Here is an 11,282-nt window from a genome sequence, read left to right on the forward strand (position 1 = left end):
TGTTGTGGTTCTTAATTTTTTTTATAATGGATTTAATGGTGCTTCGTGGGATGTTCAAAGTTTCGGATATTTTTTTATAGCCCAACCCTGATCTGTACGTCTCCACAACTTTGTCCCTGACCTGTTTGGAGAGGACCTTGGTCTTCATGGTGCCTCTTGCTTGGTGGTGCCCTTTGCTTAGTGGTGTTGCAGACTCTGGGCCTTTCAGAACAGATGTATATATACACTGAAATCATGTGACATATCATGTTACACTTCAATTGCACGCAGGTGTGCTTTATTTAACTAATTCTGAAGGTAATTGGTTGCACCAGATGTTATTTAGGGGCTTCATAGCAAAGGGGGTGTATACATATGCACGCACCACTTTTTAATATAAAAAATAATAATAATAATTTAAACAAGTAATTATTTAAATTTCACATCAGCAATTTGGACTATTTTGTGTATGTCTATTACATGAAATCCAACTAAAAAATAAATTTAAAATACATGGACATTTAGCTAGCTTGCATTTGCTAGCTAATTTGTCCTGGAATATATTTGTTATATTACCTGAATTGGACAAGGTCCTTTTTTTCTTGCACACTCCTTGCACACCTTGCACACTCCTTGCACACCCCTTGCACACCACATTGCAAACATATCATACCCACTAACCACTACAGACAGCCTACATTGTTGTCACCATTTTAGCTAATGTCATAGCTAGTCAACATAGCTACAAGAACTAATGCATTAGTAAACCCACTACAATCATGCAGTACAGTGTACAGTCAGCAAGCAGTTGAGCAGTTACACCCGCGGGCCCTGCTGGCAATACATTTATGTGTTCCAGTGTTGGAAAGCCATAGCCAGCTAGCTAACATATTATTCCTATCTATTTGAGTCGGGTGTTTGAGAAGGCTAAAGGCTAAACTTCTCCTTCATTTTTAAAGAATTTTATTTGTTCAAAACTGTTTAACTATTGTTTTCACTCTCTTTGAGTCACCTACTCAACACATATTATGCTCTGCAGTGCTAGCTAGCTTTAGCTTATGCTGTAAATACTAGATGTATTCTCTGATCCTTTGATTAGGTGGGCAAAAAGTCAGTTCATGCTGCAAGAACTCTGATAGGTTGAGGACGTCCTAATAGGTTGAAGTTGTCATAATTACTCTGTAAGTCTATGGAAGGGGGTGAGAACCATGAGCCTCCCAAGTTTTGTATTGAAGTCAATGTACCCAGAGGAGGAGGTAAACTATCTGTCCTCTGGTTACACCATGGTGCTATCCTACAGAGTGCTGTGTAAGCTGCTGTAGACCTCTAATTGTATTAATATTTAGAATAGTTTTATCAAAAGAGGATAACTGTTTTAATGTTTCACTTTTTTAATGATTCCTTGGATGGTCCTCCCCTTCCTCCTCTGAGGAGCCTCCACTGCTGGGATCATTGACCTGTCTGTCACTGTAAGTTTAATAGTTTTGCTATATGTTCATTGCTTATCCCTTAGTTATAAGAGATGGTTACTACTTACATGATGTTTTAGCTAGTAACTATGTATTTATACTCTGAGGATAAAAGGAACAACTTGTGAAGGAGTTTTTACGTTTACAAGACTAATACAACTGCAGAGACCAGCTACCGACCAGCTACACCAACCTGACTAAAGAGAGAGACTAACCAAAGACAAACCTTACTGAGGAGTGAGATCAGCTACTAACCAGTTACAACAACCTGACTAAAGAGAGAGACCAGTTACAGACCATTCACTTTGACCTGACAAAAGAGAGAGACTAGTTACTGACCATTTACAACAACCTGACAAAAGAGAGAGACCAGTTACAGACCAGCTACAGCAACCTGACTGAGGACAGAGACCAGCTACAAACCAGTTACAACAACCTAACTAAAGAGAGAGACCAGTTACAGACCAGATACAACAACCTGACTAAAGAGAGAGATCAGCTGGAGAAGGAGGAGAGGAGATAAGAGGAGAGGAATCTAGGAAAGACTAATTGAGATAGAGCCTTAGTGTCAGAGAGAGACATAGAGGAAGAAGAAGAACATTAGGAGAATGAGGAAGAGTGAACAAATAATTGATCTGTTTAGATATAGAGGAGAGTGTGTAGTCATACTGTATTCTGTAAAATGCTTCTTCATTATTTGTGTTAACAACATTGCCATCAGCTTATGCTTAACTGTAAGTGACAGTTTTAACTGATGAGAAACTGTCAAATCAACACGTCACTGGCCACCACTTGACTTCCCCCACTTTAGCTTCTAACAGAAAAGTTTTAGTTTCCGACCATGCTTATGTTTTAAACATATATTTTAGTAGATACAAAATGTATATAGATCAAATAGTATTACTGAGACTTTGAAACCCCAGCCTTCAAACTGAGGTCACGTTATGTCTTGTATTCTGTGACCAGCCACCTATTTCATCACATACATCACCAATGGTCTGAGGCCATATAGGGAGGGGCCTTTTATCTATCTATACTGTCTGTGTGTGACATCGGTGTGAAGAGTTAGACAGAAGCGTCGGTGGGAAATCAATCTCTGCATCTTTCTCAGAAGTTAAAAAGGGAGTTGTGTGTGTGTGTGTGTGCTCTCAATCTTCAGTGTTTGTGTCCAACTGCAAGTCACACTGTTTAATGTAAAAAAAAAATATATATATATATATATATATATATATAATTAAAACCTCTTATGGATAAGGGAGACGTCTCAACTGGCTAATTGCTGGGGGAAATGCACAGCGCCAGATTCAAATAAAATGCTATAAAATTCTAACTTTCGTGAAATCACACATGTAAGATACTCAATTAAAGCTACACTCGTTGTGAATACAGCCAACATGTCAGATGTAAAAAATGGTTTTAGGCGAAAGCATAAGAAGCTATTATCTGATAGCCTGCACCATCTGCACCAGCAGTAAACAAAGGAGCAGGCACTACACAAAACGCTGAAATAAAATATAAAACATGCAATACCTTTGACGAGCTTCTTTTGTTGGCACTCCAATATGTCCATAAACATCACAAATGGTCCTTTTGTTTGATTAATTCCGTCCGTATATATCGAAGCCAACACCTCATTTGGCCGCCTTTCGTTCCAGTACTCTGCTGCCTGTGACTGGAACGAATTGCAAAAATCACTGAAGTTGGAGACTTTTATCTCCCTCACCAACTTCAAACATCAGCTATCTGAGCAGCTAACCGATCGCTGCAGCTGTACATAGTCTATTGGTAAATAGCCCACCCTTTTCACCTACCTCATCCCCGTACTGTTTTTATTTATTTACTTTTCTGCTCTTCTGCACACCAATATCTCTACCTGTACATGACCATCTGATCTTTTATCACTCCAGTGTTAATCTGCAAAATTGTAATTATTTGCCTACCTCCTCATGCCTTTTGCACACATTGTATATAGACCCCCCCTTCGTTTTCTACTGTGTTATTGACTTGTTAATTGTTTACTCCATGTGTAACTCTTTGTTGTATGCTCACACTGCTATGCTTTATCTTGGCCAGGTCGCAGTTGCAAATGAGAACTTGTTCTCAACTAGCCTACCTGGTTAAATAAAGGTTAAATAAAAAATAAATAAAAATTTTTTATAAAGCATGTTTGATCCAGAAAGAAACAGCTTACAAAAATGCAACGTCACTACAAAATATTTCAAAAGTTGCCGATAAACTTTGCCAAAATATTTCAAACTACTTTTGTCATAGAACGTTAGGTATTTTTAAACGTTAATAATCGATCAAATGGTTGACGGGGCAATCTGTATTCAATACAGGAAAGAAAAGAAACCAGCACTGCTTTTCAAGTCTTGCGCAACTCACAAAGTGTCCCCAGTTCCGAGTTGGCCTACTTCTTCATAGCACAAAGGAATAACCTAAACCATATTCCAAAGACTGCCGACATCCAGTGGAAGCGGTAGGAACTGAAAATAGGTTCCTATTAAATATCCAATGGCAAAGACAAAATAGGGAACAGAGAGGGGAAAAAATAATAATTCTGAACAGTTAGTCCTCTGGGTTTTGCCTGCTACACAAGTTCTGTTATACTCACAGACAAGATTCAAACCGTTTTAGAAACTTCAGAGTGTTTTCTATCTAAATCTATGAATAATATGCATATCTTATATTCTTGGCATGAGTAGCAGGAAGTTGAAATTGGGCACGCTATTTATCCAAAAGTGAAAATTCTGCCCCCTAGCTTTAATAGGTTAATTAAAGGACTAATGAATCACTATGGTATGGACTAACATCTAGTTGTTAAAGGACTAATGCATCACTATGGCATGGACTAATATCTAGTTGATGAAGAACTAACGAATCACTATGGTATGGAGTAGCATCTAGTTGTTAAAGGACTAATGAATCACTATGATATGGAGTAACATCTAGTTGATAAAGGACTAATGAATCACTATGGTATGGAGTAACATCTAGTTGTTAATGGACTAATGAATCACTATGGTATGGACTAACATCTAGTTGTTAATGGACTAATGAATCACTATGGTATGGAGTAACATCTAGTTGTTAAAGGACTAATGAATCACTATGGTATGGAGTAACATCTAGTTGTTAAAGGACTAATGAATCACTATGGTATGGAGTAACATCTAGTTGTTAAAGGACTAATTAATCACTATGGTATACATCTAGTTGTTAAAGGACTAATCAAATCAAATCAAATGTATTTATATAGCCCTTCGTACATCAGCTGATATCTCAAAGTGCTGGACAGAAACCCAGCCTAAAACCCCAAACAGCAAGCAATGCAGGTGTAGAAGCACGGTGGTTAGGAAAACTCCCTAGAAAGGCCAAAACCTAGGAAGAAACCTAGAGAGGAACCAGGCTATGAGGGGTGGCCAGTCCTCTTCTGGCTGTGCCGGGTGGAGATTATAACAGAACATGGCCAAGATGTTCAAATGTTCATAAATGACCAGCATGGTTGAATAATAATAAGGCAGAACAGTTGAAACTGGAGCAGCAGCACGACCAGGTGGACTGGGGACAGCAAGGAGTCATCATGTCAGGTAGTAATGAACAGTGTCATATGTCATAGTAATGAATCACTATGGTATGGACTAACATCTAGTTGATAAAAGACGAATTAATCACTATGGTATGGAGTAACAACTAGTTGTTAAAGGACTACTGAATCACTATGGTATGGAGTAACATCTAGTTGTTAAAGGACTCATTAATAACTATGGTATGGAGTAACATCTAGTTGTTAAAGGACTAATGAATCACTATGGTATGGAGTAACATCTAGTTGTTAAAGGACTCATTAATAACTATGGTATGGAGTAACATCTAGTTGTTAAAGGACTCATTAATAACTATGGTATGGAGTAACATCTAGTTGTTAAAGGACTAATGAATCACTATGGTATGGAGTAACATCTAGTTGTTAAAGGACTAATGAATCACTATGGTATGGAGTAACATCTAGTTGTTAAAGGACTCATTAATAACTATGGTATGGAGTAACATCTAGTTGTTAAAGGACTAATGAATCACTATGGTATGGAGTAACATCTAGTTGTTAAAGGACTCATTAATAACTATGGTATGGAGTAACATCTAGTTGTTAAAGGACTAATGAATCACTATGGTATGGAGTAACATCTAGTTGTTAAAGGACTCATTAATAACTATGGTATGGAGTAACATCTAGTTGTTAAAGGACTCATTAATAACTATGGTATGGAGTAACATCTAGTTGTTAAAGGACTAATGAATCACTATGGTATGGAGTAACATCTAGTTGTTAAAGGACTAATGAATCACTATGGTATGGAGTAACATCTAGTTGTTAAAGGACTCATTAATAACTATGGTATGGAGTAACATCTAGTTGTTAAAGGACTAATGAATCACTATGGTATGGAGTAACATCTAGTTGTTAAAGGACTAATGAATCACTATGGTATGGAGTAACATCTAGTTGTTAAAGGACTCATTAATAACTATGGTATGGAGTAACATCTAGTTGTTAAAGGACTCATTAATAACTATGGTATGGAGTAACATCTAGTTGTTAAAGGGACTAATGAATCACTATGGTATGGAGTAACATCTAGTTGTTAAAGGACTCATTAATAACTATGTTATAGGTGAAGCAGTGTGTAATAGATTGATAATTGACATGATGACAAATATGACATATTGTTGAGATTTTTTTATTGTAAAAAGTTTCCTTTGTTTAATTCTTCTATTGGAAAGTGTATTTAGATGTCTTGTTTTCGACCCAAATCAATAAACATATTAAACAGAATCATCTTAGTTAATTTATTCATTTACTAGACCTACTATTGACCAATAATAACTTGTGTTTGGGTTGACAAATCACTTATATTATTAGGCCAAAAAAACATGAATGAGAGTTAGAAATAAAGCACAGAACAGAATGAACAAGGAATGAAGAGGAAGTTACACACAACTGCTTCCTATTCACCCATGTAGTGCACTGAATAGAGAATAGGGTGCCATTTGTCTCACATCCCAATAGTCTCCTTCTTATTGGTGGATAGAGCCTTGACACATTCTAACACCTACAGCCTTCTTATTGGTGGATAGAGACTTGACACATCCTGTCACCAGCTGTGGGCCACAGACAGAGAACAGAGAAGTACAGGATTTAGACACATTAGACCAACTACTGAGTCAGTTAGAAAGGTAATCATACAGTAGATATTACCATTAGGAGTCAGTTAGAAAGGTAATCATACAGTAAGTTAATACAGCAAGTAAAAGTAACTTAGAATCATAGATTTTACATAAGAGGTCAGACAGACTTAATTAGTTGATTTATCGATTGATTGGTTTAATCATTGATATTCGGTACGGTTAGTTAAGATGGCCGAGTACGTCACAAACAGGTGATTGAATTGAATGAAGTTACTGAAGAAAACCGGAACAGATTAACGAAGAGCGTGAAGACTGAGACCCATCTCTCAGGTAAGAACTAAGTATTCTAAGTATCTTATTTTCTCACACAGTAGCTGAGGCACGCAGACAGGTCTGCACGTACAAACTGAACGCATTCACACACTAATACCACACACTAGAAAAACACTTGTACATTTGTATTGTTCTGTCTTCTGGGTGGTTCAGTTAGAATGGAGCAGGGTGTTCAAAACCTGCTGGGGTCACGTACACCAAAATGTATCAATTCATGTATTTTTTTCCTTCAGGTATTAGAACTATTTGGAACTATTTAAATAAATTGATGATAACCTTTTTTTAGCAACAACACAGTGGACACCCCACCAAAGTTTTTGGTAAACAGCTGAGGGGCTGGAAAAATGTAACCACTCTCAAATTCATAGAGAGAGCTACAGTATGTCTGCAAGGAGTGACCATTCATGATAAAAATGATACCATGATGCTGAACCATGAGGCTACATACACAGTGTTTGTTTACAAATCATAGTTTATCATTTTATGGTAAAACAAGTTTATATTTGGGTTCTGATGGGGCTAGACAGTTAAACTAAGCTCATGAGGTATTTCTCAGTTACATTTTTCAAGAATCAAATAGGTAAATATCATTCATTTAAATTGATGTTAAAAAAATTTATATAGCAATCGCAGATCTACTCTTTAAATCATGCTTCAGCTATATGTGTGTAATTTCTACATACAGCAGCTCTCCTGGTAATCAGATTTGAGATAAACCACACTCTTGAGCAAACAGTTGCTGCCAACCCTCCATTGGGGGAAAACCATGACACATTCGAAATGTTGGGTTCTCAGAATTAGTTAGGGACGTGGGATGATGTGTGTTATGTTTTAATCTTAATCATAATGATGATGATGGTATGTGTGTGTATGTGTGTGTGTGTGTGTGTGTGTGGTGTGTGTGTGTGTGTGTGTGTTGTGTGTGTGTGTTGTGTGTGTGTGTGTGTGTGTGTGGTTGTGTGGTGTGTGTGTGTGTGTGTGTGTGTGTGGTGTGTGTGTGTGTGCGTGTGTGTCTGTTGCCGTGTGTGTGTTCCTCTGCAGATGGAAGAACAGGAGTCTACAGGCTGGCTGCTGGGTGTTTAGGAGTGCTGTGTGTTCTACAAGTCACTCTCAACATCTCCCTGAGGCTGGCTTTCTGTGAGTGTATTGTTATCTAATCATTACACTATATCAGAGTCCCAATGACACACTATTGGGGCGGCAGGTAGCCTAGTGGTTAGAGTGTTGGACTAGTAACCGGAAGGTTGCAAGTTCAGATCCCCGAGCTGACTAGGTACAAATCTGTCGTTCTGCCCCTGAACAGGCAGTTAACCCACTGTTCCTAGGCTGTCATTGAAAATAAGAATTTGTTCTTAACTGACTTGCCTAGTTAAATAAAGGTCAAATTTAAAAAAATAGCCCTCTGGTCTAAAGTAATGCACTCTATAGGAAACAGAGCGCCATTTGGAACCTGTTCCTTGTGGGACCCTATTTCATGTTTAATGGATTCATTTTGACCAGGGCCCAAAGGACAGATATGTATGTCATTGTCACACCATAGTTCTGTTCTCACAAAGCAAGGAACACAATTCAGACTTACAGACGTTACATAGTTTGTGGGACCAGTAGTTTGACAATATGTTTGAGAAACACACAAGAATGACAACACCACAATTGTTATCTCCCAAATAGCACCCTATCCTCTTTAAAGGGCACTACTTTTGACCAGGGTACATAGGGCTTTGGTCCTCGGTACTGCACTATAGAAGGAATAGGGGTGTCATTTGGGATGCATCACATGCAGGAACTTCTTTGTTTTTTCAGCCGGTTCTAACGAGAGAGGAACCAGTTAGAGGCCTGTTACAAACACCCTGCTACAGAAAGGGACAGGTTGAGTGGCATGGTCAGTGTTCTGACCTATGATAAGGTGATCTGCAGAAGAGGCTCTCTGGGTGTGGTAAGTTGTCAAGTCAGTCACTTGGGGCTGCGTCCCCATTCTCTACCTTTCCGTCTCCTGAAGTGTGCACTTGTAGTGTGCACTCCGACACTGGCAGTGTTCCGATTTTCTAACTTTCTCCAGAAGTGTGCACATTTCAGTCATACATTTAAATGCATTGGATTGGTGTAAGCACGGCTAGAAGGAGTTTTCACCATATTCCTTTAAATCCATGAGTGAGAGTGTATGAGTGTACACTTCGGGAGAAGGGCATAGCATCGGAATTTAACCCTTGTGGGCAGCCTCGTTATGGATTTACTAGCAGTTAATTACGATGTTAGAATATGTTGTTCCATAAAGTATACTGTATTTCTCTGACAGAGCTAAACAGTTGTTGGAAAAGCTGACGGGAAGGAAACCTGTCCCAATAATCTCTCCTTTCTCCAGCAGTGTGCACTTGTTCACTTCCCTTCATGGATTTAAACAGACATGACAGGTATATGGAATTCCCTCTAGCGTCCATGCCTACACCAACCAAATGCTTTTAGATTTCAGGAGAAAGAAGAGTTTACTGGAACGCAACCCAGACCTGAATATTTAAAAACAATATGGGTGGACGCTGTGTGTGTGTGTGTGGTGTGTGTCTGTAGGTACTGGAAGAGGGGTGGAGGGAGATACATGGCCAGTCCCAACGATGAGGACTGTGTTAAAGTGTCCTAAAGGATGGAGGATGTTGGGATCCAGCTGCTACTTCCTTTCTACTGAGATGAAACCTGGCAGGAGAGCAGACTTGGACTGTTTTGAGAGAGGAGCAGACCTGGTGATCATAAACATTGAAGAGGAAAAGGGTGAGAGAGAGAGAGAGAGAGAGAGAGAGAGAGAGAGAGAGGAGAGAGAGAGAGGAGAGTTCATTTTTATTGTTTATTTCACTTATATATTCACTTTATATATTATCTACCCTCACTTGCTTTGGCCATGTTAACACATGTTTCCCATGCAATAAAGCCCTTGAATTGAATTGAATTGAATTGAGAGAGAGAGAAAGAGGAGAGCAAGGGAGAAAGAGAGGGAGACAAGAGAGGAGAGCGAGGGAGACCTCACTGGAGAGAATTGTACATGAGCAAATGTATGAATATGTTAACAAACAGTATGGAATGTATGACTTTCAGTCTGGTTTTATAAAAAACATACTCCACTGATTATGTCTACTTTACTTGACTTCATCAGGAAAGAGATTGATGAGGGGAATCTGTGTGGAATGGTACTGCTGGACCCTACAGAAGGCCTTTGATACAGTTAACCACTGTCTCCTAATCTCCAAACTGGAGGCTTAAGCAGTATCCCTCTAGGCTGGGTAAAGTCCTATTTATCAGGAAGTAGTGAGGTTAATGGTCACTGTCTCAGGCAAAACCATGAGCCTCTGCTGTTTTTAATTGTTTAAATGATATGAAAGATGCTTGTTCTTGCCGTCTTTTTCTTTATGAGGATGACTCTACACTAATGGTGTCTCACAAAAGTTAAACTATGTTGGAGAGAGCACAGAGCTTACTAACATTAGCAAATGGCTTGGAGATAACAAGCTATCTCTGCAATTAGGGAAAACTGAAGCAATTATTGTTTGGATCCATGGTGTAAATTGTGTAGGTTGTCTGAAATCAGAGTGGAGTTAGGGGGTGAGGTGCTGACTACTAAAAACCTCTGTTAGCTACTTGGGATGTATCCTTGATGGAAGCTTGGATGGTGTGAGCATGGCCAATAAGGTGCTAGGAAGGTTAATGCCAGGACTAAGTTTTTGTCTAGAATGTCCAAGCTGCTTGATAAGGACTCCATGAAAGTGCTAGCTACTGCCCTCATTCAATGCCATTTTGACTATGCTTGTACTTCCTGGTTTGGGGGCTTATCTAAACTTATGTAGGGGAAGTTCAAGATAGCCCAGAATAAGTTGATCAGGGTAGTATTGAAGGTGAGTCCACGTACTCACATAGGTAGGAGCTGCTTTCAGGAACTAAACTGGCTGCCTGATGAGGCTAGGGTGTCCAATATGAGACTAAGTTTGGTTTACAGGAGTATTTATGGTCCTGCACCCAGATATCTAAGTGATGACTTTCCTCGTGGTAGGGATGCACACAATCACAGCACCAGATCAGGTATTCATGTGCATTTATGGCTTTTAAGTTTGATGTCTGCTTGTTTTTTTGAAATGGTCGAAATAATAAACTAAACTAAACTAACCATAACAGAAGTTGTTGTACCAGCTGCATGTGATGCAGATCTCCTGGTCTGGATTGGTCTGACTGACTCCGTTAATGAGGGGACCTGGAAATGGGTGGACGGCACACCACTGACCACATCGTAAGAGAATTTACTACTTTATAATACGGCTCTAACATCTGGAT

The 11,282-nt window shown here is 38.9% G+C and overlaps 2 protein-coding genes and 1 long non-coding RNA gene across 6 annotated transcripts in view; 2 read left to right on the top strand and 1 right to left on the bottom strand.

The window, feature by feature from the left end:
* Positions 1-11,282, top strand: part of LOC116352758 (CD209 antigen-like protein C) — a 96,979-nt gene that overhangs the window by 78,211 nt on the left and 7,486 nt on the right. The gene's annotated exons all lie outside the window — the stretch shown is intronic.
* LOC109901308 (semaphorin-4E) overlaps positions 1-11,282 on the bottom strand; it is a 330,201-nt gene that overhangs the window by 43,600 nt on the left and 275,319 nt on the right. The gene's annotated exons all lie outside the window — the stretch shown is intronic.
* On the top strand, positions 6,837-8,787 carry LOC116360154 (uncharacterized). The gene is made up of 3 exons (XR_004206941.1): positions 6,837-6,968; positions 8,013-8,108; positions 8,775-8,787. It is a non-coding gene; the product is annotated as an uncharacterized LOC116360154 (long non-coding RNA).

The sequence above is a fragment of the Oncorhynchus kisutch genome, unplaced genomic scaffold (genome assembly GCF_002021735.2).
Source record: "Oncorhynchus kisutch isolate 150728-3 unplaced genomic scaffold, Okis_V2 Okis07a-Okis12b_hom, whole genome shotgun sequence".
Taxonomy (NCBI): Eukaryota; Metazoa; Chordata; class Actinopteri; order Salmoniformes; family Salmonidae; genus Oncorhynchus; species Oncorhynchus kisutch.